Source organism: Peromyscus californicus, unplaced genomic scaffold (assembly GCF_007827085.1).
Source record: "Peromyscus californicus insignis strain IS unplaced genomic scaffold, ASM782708v3 Scaffold_11__1_contigs__length_118956290, whole genome shotgun sequence".
NCBI classification, from domain to species: Eukaryota; Metazoa; Chordata; class Mammalia; order Rodentia; family Cricetidae; genus Peromyscus; species Peromyscus californicus.
The window spans coordinates 95,374,513-95,386,155 of record NW_026294402.1 but is presented as its reverse complement, the minus strand read 5'-3'; positions in this window follow the sequence as shown (position 1 = coordinate 95,386,155).

Sequence of the window (11,643 nt, the reverse complement as noted above, 5' to 3'; positions counted from 1 at the left end):
CACCAGACCTCTATGGTATGCTTTTTTTTTTTGTTTGTTTGCTTGTTTTGTAAGGGTTTGTTTTACTTTGCTTTAGTTTTAGCACATTGCTTTACATGATGTATTTATTGGCTTCTAGAGGTAACTTAAAGAGATTTCTTAGCAGTGTGCCTCCAACACTAGCTAGTTATCAAAAGCAGCTGACACTCTGAAATGGTTAGACTTGGAAGGCTCTTGTGAATCTGTGTCAGTCCAGAGTCAAGTCTCGGGAAAGCACAGATCCCAAAGAGAACACAGGGAATAGATTTTAAAGTGTTAGACATGCTGCTGTCAGTGGGCAGTGTAAGCAAGCGAGGGCAGGGCACGATGAAACCACTGAACTAGACCGCTCCCTGGGTAGAAAGAAAGGCTTATTGGAGATCGAACAGCCAAGGCTACCTGTTGGGGGGACAGAGAGAAGTGCAACATGGCGGGACAGCAAGCAGCTCTTACGTGACGTCCATAGGTTGGGAGGATTTGAGCTAGAGGCCCTGCCTGAGGTAGCTGACATTTGGTGGGGATTAAGAGAGGTTCCTGGTAAACAGAGACCTGTCTTTAGGCCTCTGTTTACCCAGTAATAATCCTGTTTTCCTGGCCAATGTCCTCTTGTTTAGGACAATGTCACTAGCACTGTCATTTTGGGGTGCCACCTTGGACCTAAGAGGCAACTATAGCGGCTGGAGGCAAAGAGGAGTCAGTCTGCTTAGGCGAGAGGCTAGAGATGCAGCCTATGCTGGGTCTTAATGTCTGCTTTTTATACTATGGTTTTTCTAACCCAGGCAGACCAACTGATAGTTGTTACCCCCCCCCCATATACATACAATAAAACCTTTGTTCATACAGAGGTCCACTGCTGTATTATTGGAATTTGATAACCCTTCTCTGGGGAGCAGTGGCCCCTTTCCCCCTTTTTCCTCCCTCCTTCCCTTCCTGTGTGCCAGTTCCTTTCAGACTGGTCAGTTGAAACTGTGAGGCTGGACCTCAGCCAATGGAGAAAAGACACAGTCACCACCTGAGTTAGAATAAAAAGCAATGTACTTCTTACCTCAGTGTGTTCGCGCCTCTGCTCTCTCGAGCACGCCCTCGTTATCCAAGAGTCAAGTTTGCTTTGTCTAGATATTTTGTTGGAGTCATCGTCTCTTTCTTTGTGACCCTCAAATTATTTCTAATAGTACTGACCATTCGTTTTGGCTGCACTAGTTTATATTGTTATTTTGTAAGGTTCACAATCTTTCTTTTTCTTTTTTCTTTTCTTTTCTTCTCTTCTCTTCTCTTCTCTTCTCTTCTCTCTCTCTCTCTCTCTCTCTCTCTCTCTCTCTCTCTCTCTCTCTCTCTCTCTCTTTTGAGACAGGCTTTCTCTACATAGCCCTGGCTATACTGGATCTTGCTCTGTAGTCCAGGCTGGCCTTGAACTCACAGAGATCCGCCTGCCTCTGCCTTCCAAGTGCTGGGATTAAAGGTGTGAGCTACCACCACCCACGTAAACTTCACAATCTTGATGAATTTTTAGTTTTTTATGAATTTTTAAAACAAAGGTAATTAAGACGAGTTAATGAATGTGTTTAATATACCTAGAACTGTGTTTGTAATTATGCCAAATATAAATGCTAATTTATCTGTAGAGACAAGATTGGAGAAGAGTCCAATTTCTCTCTTTTTTTTATTTTTTTATTTTTCAATTTCAATTTTTCAGGGTTTCTCTGTGTAGCTTTGGATGTCCTGGAACTCGCTCTATAGACCAGAATGTGCCACCATTGCCTGGTATTAATGTACATTTCCAAAAACTTTCTTAATGATCATCTGGATTTCATTAGTATTTGTTGTAATGTTTTCTTTTTCATCTAGTTTTGTTAATTTGGGTCTTCTTTATCTTGATTAGTATGCCCAAGGGCTAGTGAATTTGATATCTATAAAACAAACTCATTTGAAAACCTTGCACCATTTCAGTCTCCACTGCTAATTTCTGCCACAATCTTTAATCCTCACTCACTTGGATTTTAATTCCTCCCCTGAGACCATGAGGTACATCATTAGGTTATTTGGGATCTTCAAAATTTTTTATTTTGTAGTGCTGAGAAATGTTTCATGCATACTAGGCAAATGCTCTGTCCTGGTGTTGACATTCAGATTGGCCCCTTGGGGACCTACCCAGCATCCTGACATCATCTTATGCAAAGTTCCTTTAAGAAAAAACCCCTCCCTCTTCTTCCTTCCTCTCTCTCTTGCTATGAGGTAGTGCTTACTTCCTCTCTTCCTTTCTTCCCTTTTCTCTTTCCCTTCTTTCCTATCCTTCCTTCCCCCTTCCCCCCAGTAAAACTTTCCACATGGATGCCGTGTCTGTATGGTGTGAATAACTTTCCATCACACCACACTGCCTCCTGCCTGCCACATCTGCATGGCATGTCCTCTCACCTGCCATGCCCCCCCCCCCCCCCCGGTTTGATGAATCATTGAGCAGTTTGTGTGCCATTTAAATCCATCCTCGCTTAATCTCTGGGACGCCGGAGATCAAAAGCGATTGGATCTCACATTTCTTCTCTACCTCACTCATGGAAAATGCAACTACCACCACATTCAGACTTGGTCCCACAGTTGGTCTTCTGCTTCTTGGAAATGCTTCCCCCACCTCATTCTTCTGAATGAGTCCCAGATATTAACTTCAGATGGTCTGCACTATTGTAGCTAAATTGTGGTCATGCCATGTTTTCTCCCTCTTAAAATAAAAGAAGGTACTTTATTTTTGATGTTACAGGAAGACATTTGAGAAATTTTAAACATTTCCTTAGGAACAGTTTTTAAAATATTTAAATTTAGAAGGCTATGGCCAACTTGTCAGCTCATTTTATAGAAAAAAATCAAGCCTTACTTTTTCTAAAGCTACTAGATAAAAAAAGTGTTCTAAGATATAAAAGTCTATACAAATTTTGAGGGTCTAAAAATGTTTTAAGATATATAAAGGTTTGAGGACATAAAAATATATGCAAGTGAGCCAGGCAGTGGTAGCGCACACCTTTAATCCCAGCACTGGGGAGGCAGAGCCAGGCGGATCTCTGTGAGTTCGAGGCCAGCCTGGGCTACAGAGTGAGTTCCAAGAAAGGCACAAAGCTACACAGAGAAACCCTATCTTGAAGAAACATATATGTGTGTGTGTGTGTGCAAGCTTTGAGGGTCTCATAAAATAATTCAAGATATAAATATCAGCTACAAAGTTATAAATAGATGATTTAAAGGCTTCAGATTACTATAATATTATATTAAGATTCCAAAAGTTCAATTTTTAACATTAATTCTGGTGCTGTTTGGGTCACAAGCTCAGGATTTTAGATTTTCTTTGGTTGTCTTCTAAATATAAACTTAAACTCATCAGGCCAAAGACATTTCTGTCAAATATGTACCTGGCTCTCTAAACAAAAAAATGTACATACTTTTAACCCAAATCTGTAACTTTGCTAGGACTCAAAAGTATGAGTCTAGATACCCATTACCTGCTTTTCTATGATTTTAATTTCAATACTGATTGGTACTACTAATATATCTAAAACTTTTTTGTCCTTTTATAAAATAAGAATTCATATAAGCTTCAGAGGATCAAAAGAAGTCATGAAAACTTGGATCCACTTCACAGATGTCAAAAGAACTCTAGATAAGTACAGCAATACAGCTTGAGTTCCCACCTGTCTATTCCTGAGGATGGTATTTTTCTCTCTGGAACTCCTCCCCTTCCTGATTATTAAATCTATGGGCTTAAAAGTTCCAAATAAGTTCATAAATTTTAACTTCTATTCCTAGTTTGAACTTGTCTCAACAGGTTTCCACTTGACTGGCAGACAGATCCAGGCAACCTGCTCCAAATGACCACGAGCTCTGGACTCGCTAAAGGTTGATGTGGACCAGCCCAGTCAACGTAATTATTCCCTGTCTCTACAACTGGGTCGGATAACCACATGCTTCTAATAAATGCCCCATTGCCTAAGTTCCCTCCTAAGCTTTGATTAGCCTTTCAGCCTTTTGGGCACTGACCATCTACACCTCATTTCAGCTTGAAGCAGCTATCCCTGCCCCTGAAACATTCTAAAAAGGCTAAGTCAAAGAGAAACTCCCTGGCCTAGGGGACAAAATGTCTACCTATAATGCCCATTGATATACTCTGAAACTGGGCCCAGAGCTGTCAATTGATAGATTTAGTAACTGAAATGGTTCTGCAATAAGGTAAGACACTTGACCTTCTTTATGCAGAACCAAAGAGATAGTATATGACCTTAAAATTATTATTTCTAGATAAATCATTCAGGATTATAATCTGTCTATACTCAAAGGTCAGAACTACAGGACCTTAAAAATGACAGTAGATGCAGATGTCACTGCCCTAGAAAAATCTGTTACACATTTAGAGAAATCACTCTCCTCTCTAGCTAAAATAGTTCTCCAGAATAGAACAGATAAAATTTGTTCAATTAAGCCGGGCGGTGGTGGCGCACGCCTTTAATCCCAGCACTCGGGAGGCAGAGCCAGGCGGATCTCTGTGAGTTCGAGGCCAGCCTGGGCTACCAAGTGAGTTCCAGGACAGGCGCAAAGCTACACAGAGAAACCCTGTCTCGAAAAACCAAAAAAAAAAAAAAAAAAAAAAAAAAAATTTGTTCAATTAGTTCCCCTGGTTATCATTCCTTCAACAAGGGGGCCTATGCAAGGCCTTAGAGGAGAGCAATGTTGTTTTTGTGTTAACCACTCAGGGATCATTAGAAACTCCATGTCCCTGCTGAAAAAGCGGATCTATGACAGAGAAAGTCGGTGGCAACAAGGAAACCACCCTGATATCTGCCTTAGCTATCCCCTTAATGATTTTGTTTCTTTTGAACCTTTTTACAGGGCTAACCTAGGACCACCTGCCTATCAGATGTTTGCACTGATATTCACAATAATGACAAAACTACAGTTATGAAATAGCAACAAGCTTCAAATATTTTGGATTGGTATGGACTTTTCATATGGTGGTAGAAATGTAAAGCTATATTTGATTCAACTCTGGTTTATAATATATTCTATATGATAATAGAAATTAAAAGTAATAAAGATCTATTGAGATTAACAGAAGCTAACTTAGAGATTTACACCTATGTCTTTGCCAAATGTTCAACACCAAGCTTCTAGAGAATTTAAATGAATGATGGCATAGGTTTGATATATAAGTTATTTGATAAACAAGATATATATTCCATAATGGAGTTTCTAGTCCCCTAGAGGGTCATTTTCACAGAGTTGGGTCACACCCCAACTCACAAGCCCTTTTTTTCTTGTTCACACTTGGCCCTAGGATCTTTCTCCCGTTACTTTTCTTTGCCTTCTCAGGAGACAGTAAGTCCTAGTCTGATGAAAGCTGCTAGCATATTGGAGAATGCTAGGGAACATAAGCTGATAGTCAGCCATTCATACCTAAAGGACAGACAGTCCTCAAATGCTCAGAGATCTGCAGAATATGGCATTTAAAATGTTTAATTAAAAAGCTTTTTGTGATAGACATGCTGACTCCTGGCAGCACTTCCATTTCCTCCAAAGAAGAAGGATGTGCACAGAAGAACCTCCACCTGGAACTTGCACCAGAGGGGCAGCACCAGCCACTGAGCATAAACTGCCTTTCACCTCAACTACTGCCTTTTGCCTCAACTGCTGCCAGGGCCTTCTTCAGACCATGGACAACAGGACTCTAGGAATCCATTGCCTCAATTTTGCCTAGACAAGGTAGACTGGTCCTTCCCACAAGTCCCTATCCCACAACTGTCAGATCTTCGGAGGCCTGGCAGCCGAAGACTGATGTTGCCCTGAGACTTTGGCCCTCAATGACCCTGGAGGACCCTGGGGTGGCTGTCTTGGTAGCCAGCAAATAATTCTCTGTCCCTTTTAATTGCTAACTCGGGTAAAATTTGTCCTTCTTAGATCTCTGATGTTGTTTGACAACCAGACTCTGTCAGTTCAACAGCAGCAACTAAGGCTTCAGCTGCCTTCTCAGTTCTTTAGGTGTAAAACCCTAGAGCTTCTACTAGGTCCAGACACAATTTACCTTGTTACCAGATCAGATAAATTCACAGAACATCTTTTCCCATTCTGTAGGCTGTCGCTTTGCCTTGTTGACCGTATCCTTTGCTCTACAAAAGCTTCTCAATTTCAAGAGGTCCCATTGATTGATTGTTTCTCTCAGTGTCTGTGCTACTGGTGTTATATTTAGGAAGTGGTCTCCTATGCCAATGCATTCAAGACTACTTCCTACTTTCTCTTCTAGCAGGTTCAGATAGCTGGATTTATGTTGAGGTCCTTGATCCACTTGGACTTAAGTTTTGTGCACGGTGATAGATATGGATCTATTTGCATCCTTCTACATGTTGATATCCAGTTATGCCAGCACCATTTGTTGAAGATGCTTTCTTTTTTCCATTGTGCACTTTTGGCTTCTTTGTCAAAAATTATATGTTCATAGGTGTGCGGATTAATGTCAGGGTCTTCAATTCGATTCCATTGGTCCACATGTCGGTTTTTATGCCAGTACCAAGCTGTTTTTATTACTGTAGCTCTGTAGTAGAGCTTGAAGTCAGGGATCGTGATGCCTCCAGAGGTTGTGTTATTGTAAAGGATTCTTTTGGCTATCCTGGGTTTTTTGTTTTTCCATATGAAGTTGAGTATTATTCTTTCCAGGTCTGTGAAGAATTGTGTTGGTATTTTGATGGGGGATTGCATTGAATCTGTAGATTGCTTTTGGTAAGATTGCCATTTTTACTATGTTAGTCCTGCCTATCCATGAGCAAGGGAGATCTTCCATTTTCTGACATCTTCTTCAATTTCTTTTTTCAGGGACTTAAAGTTCTTGTCATATAGGTCCTTCACTTGCTTGGTTAGTGTTACCCCAAGGTATTTTATGTCATTTGTGGCTATTGTAAAGGGTGATGTATCTCTGAGTTCCTTCTCAGCTTCTTTGTCCATTGTATATAGGAGGGCTACTGATTTTTTTGAGTTGATCTTGTATCCTGCTATGTTGCTGAAGGTGTTTATAAGCTGTATCAGTTCCTTGGTGGAATCTTTGGGGTCACTCAAGTATACTATCATGTCATCTGCAAATAGGGAAAGCTTGACTTCTTCCTTTCCAATTTGTATCCCCTTAATCTTATGTTGTCTTATTGCTCTGGCTAGAACTTCAAGTACTATATTGAATAAGTATGGGGAGAGCGGACAGCCTTGTCTCATTCCTGATTTTAGTGGAATTGCTTTGACTTTCTCTCCATTTCAACTATAATGGTGATGGGATGGCCAAAACCTCTAATTGTCGTGCTAGAAACCCTATCCAACTACTGAGGGATCTGGATGCAGAGATCCATGGCTAGGCCCCGGGTGGATCTCTGGGAGTCCAATTAGCGAGAATGAGGAGGGTTTATATGAGCGATAATTGTTGAGACCAAGGTTGGATAAAGCACAGGGACAAATAACCAAACGAATGGAAACACATGAACTATGAACCAATGGCTGAGGGGCCCCCAACTGGATCAGGCCCTCTGAATGGGTGAGACAGTTGATTGGCTTGATCTGTTTGGGAGGCATCCAGGTAGTGAGACCAGGTCCTGAACTCATTGCATGAGTTGGCTGTTTGAAACCTGGGGCCTATGCAGGATCACTTGGCTCGGCCTGGAAGGAGGGGACTGGACCTACCTGGACTGAGTCTACCAGGTTGATCTCAGTCCACGGGGGAGGCTTTGCCCTGGAGGAGGTCGGAATGGGGGGTGGGCTGGGGGGAAGGTGAGGGGGGCCAGAGGGCAGAGAACAAGGGAATCCGTGGCTGATATGTAGAACTGAATTGTATTGCAAAATAAAAATAAAAAATTAAAAAAAAAAGAATTAAACTCAAAAAAAATTCACAGAACAGATTTCAATGTAACCAATTTCAGATATAACTTCGGAGGTTCAAAGTTTTAACACTGATAAATGTAGCTTTGATAAACTGATAGAGCACTGACTATAGTTTTTAGAAGTCCTTACATTTCTGTTGATTTTTTTTCCAGTCCCAGCTTTTAGAGAAAGGTTAGCATTGGAGGGGGTAGGGAAGCCTCCCTCTTCCTTCTTCACTCATTCAACCACTTCCATTCAGTAAATTTCCCCTGGTTATAGATTTAAAGATATTCTTCATTGGGCTGAAACCAGGCCCTAGAAAATGTTCATACCTTTAACCCAAAGCCATAGCTTTTGCTATGACACCAAGATTAAATCTGTTCCAGTTGTTTTACAAACACTTGCAGGTTCCTGTACAGATCCACCCCTCCTGCCAGACTTGTGCCAAGGCCAGACCCTCAAAGACCCTCCAGATACACCACCAGCCACTGCACCAGCCGAGGACACCAACAGGACAAATACTGGCACATTAACTTCACCCACATGCCCACTCATAAAAACTCTGTTATCTCCCAATTTGTTGACACTTTTACAAGTTGGATAGAGGCATTTCCCTTCTTCAGAGAACAGCAGATGTGATGGCACCTGTACTCCTGATTTGGCATGCCATTCCTCCAGGTTCCTGGAAAATCACTTCATTACAGAACATTACTTTATTACCACCATTCCAGACTCAAGGGCATATCTGCTCTTTTGTCTGGCTCATCCACCCTTGCCTCTTCTGTACAACCAGGGCACTTCTCTGTCCCATTCTTTCTGGCAGTTATCACTCTTCCCATAGCTAGACCTGCTCATGGTAACAATTCATTTATCCCCCCTAACCACCTGCCTTCTCAACTCCCTCAAGGGGTCTCCAGGATGACAGCTAACTGAATGCTTCTTCACTCATACTTCCCATTGTGTGTGTTTCCCAACTTCCCCCTCTCCACTTTGCCCCCAAATCAGCAGGAAGCAGTCTCGAGAATTCCGTGCCCTCTTCCCCTCCCCACTTGCTATTCATAACTTACCTTTTTATAATAATCAAAAATGGAGGAATGTTGGCATTCAGACCTGCCCCTTGGGGACCTGCCCAGTGTCCTGACATCATCTTACATAAAGTCCCATTTAAGAAAAAACCCCTCTCTTCTTCCTTCCTCTCTCTTGCTATGAGGTAGTGTGCACTTCCTCTCTTCCTTTGTTCCCTGTTCTCATTCTCTTCTTCCCCATCCTCCCTTTTCCCTTCCCCCTTCGCCCCAATAAAACTTTCCATGTGGATGCTGTGTCTGTGTGGTATAACTTTCCACCATGCCATGCTGCTGCCTGCTACATCTGCATAGCATGTCTCCCCAACCTGTAGTGCCCCTTGGCTCCACCTGCCAAGGCCTCTCACATGCCATTTTACAACACCTGGGCTATCCTCAGCTCTGAAGTTTTATTTTCAGGCAGTCTCATTAAGTTGGCCAGGATTACCTTGCATTTATGATCTTCCTACACCAGGCTCCTAACTTCTTGGAATGAATTACCAGGCCTGGTTTGAATTCTGATTTTTTAAAAATGTAAATAGTCATAGCTCTAAACTTTGTTCTTAGAAATGCTATTGTTGGGGCCAGCAAGATGGGTTAGTGGGTAAGGTGCTTTATGCTAAGTCTGACAACTTGATTTAGATCACTTGGTGAAAGGAGACTCCCACATTATTACCTGGCTTCCACAGGCATGCTACATAGTACACACACCTGAAACAAAAACAACATAATGGATTTTTTTCCTCCCAAAGAAATACCTTTATCCAAATGTTTCTGTTAGACTGTATTTCCATTTTCTTATAGTTTTAAAATTCCCTCAATGATTTTTTTCAAAGATACACTGATCATGCAAGTACACAGTTTAATCTCTATGTATTTGTATAGTCACTGTTACCGATTTCGATTTTTATTCCACCATGATCTAATAAATTATTTTACTTTTTTGTACTTGGTAATTTCTGGATGGGATATTATGTAGATATGTTAAGTAAGTACATTAAGATCCGATTTAACTCTGGTTTCTTTCTTTCCTACATCTATTCATTAATCTAATATCACTCACTTTTATAGCCATCTGTTTGTTCAGCAGTATCTATGAAAATGGGTGCATAAACATTCAGTGAGTGTATATTGCAATTGTTAGATCTTGATAGATATCAGAATATTTTTATTACCTTTATTTTTTTCTAGTTTGGCTTAAAGTCTTCTTTATCAGATAAAAGTATAACTACTCCAGCTCGTTTTCAATTTCCATTTGTTTGACATTGACTTTCATTCTTTTGCTTTCAGTCTGTCTCTGTTTTTTTTTTTTTTTTTTTTTTTTTTTTTTTTTGGTAGACAACCTACTTGTACATGTACATCTTACATTTAAATCATCTCTTTTTCAATGTCTTAGGGTTTTTATTGGTGTGATAAAACACCATGACCAAAAACAGCTTGTGAAGGAAAAGGTTTATTTTACCTTATAGTTTGTAAGTCTATCACTGAAGGAAGCCATGACAGGAGCTGTGCTTACTGGCTTATCCCCATGGCTTGTTCAGCCTGCATTCATTCTTATAGTACTCAGGACTGTAAGATACCAGGGATGGCACTTTTCACAATAAACTGGGTCCTCCCACATCAATCACTAATGACAAAAATACCCTACAGACTTGCCTACAGACAAATCTCATTGAGGCATTTTCTCAATTGAGTTTCTTCCCAAGTGACTTTAAACTAACCAAGACAAGGGGCTAAGAAAATTTCCACTTAAAGCTATTGAAAGAGATTTGTTGTTTTCCTCAATGGTTGGAATCTTTGTTGCTTTCTCTCTTCATACTAGGGGTTTGCTGGTGTTTGAATGTGCATGAGGGTTATTTTAAGGGGTGTTTGTGTGCACACACATGAAGCCAGAAGTGTGTTAGATTTCCTAGACTTAGAGTTGTAGTTGGTAGTGGGCCACCAAACATGGGCGCTAGGAAATTATTGAGAGTTGCTGGTAACAAGAGGCCGTGGGAGTATACAGCAGGTGACAATTAGTGTTCAGCAGGCCAACCCACCAGACTCTCTGATGGGGAGCCCCATCTGGAAAGACCATGGAGTTACTGTTAATGACCAACATGCTTCTGTCTGTACTTTCTCTCATATGCCATTTCATTTCTTCCTTAAGAACAGCTATGGGTGTTTTCCCACTGCTTGTATGTTTATCTCATGTATATATTCCATCTATTGGACACACATATCTGTGGATGGTCAGAAAGATGACTTCTCTGTGGTTATATATTGTGTACCTCAATAAAATTTATCTGGGGATCAGAGGACAAAGCCAGCTATTAAATTAGACATAGAGGTCAGGCAGTGGTGGCACATGCCTTTAATCCTGTCACTTGGAAGGCAGAGATCCATCTGAATCTCTGTGAGTTCAAGGCCACACTGGGAACAGAGCCAGACATGGTGGCACATGCCTTTAATCCCAGCACTAAAAAGTAAGTGAGATGGCAGGGCACAGAAAGGTATATAAGGTGTGAATAAACATTAAGTCTCTCGAGGCTGAGGATTTTGTACAGGTTAAGAACGTGGCTAGCTTGTTTTGTTTCTCTGATCTTTCAGCTTTCACCCTCATATCTGGCTCTGGGTTTTCTATTAATAAGACTGTTTAGCAACTCGTGTTACACTTCTCATTTAGCTGTATAAAATTGATATATGGAAAATATACTAG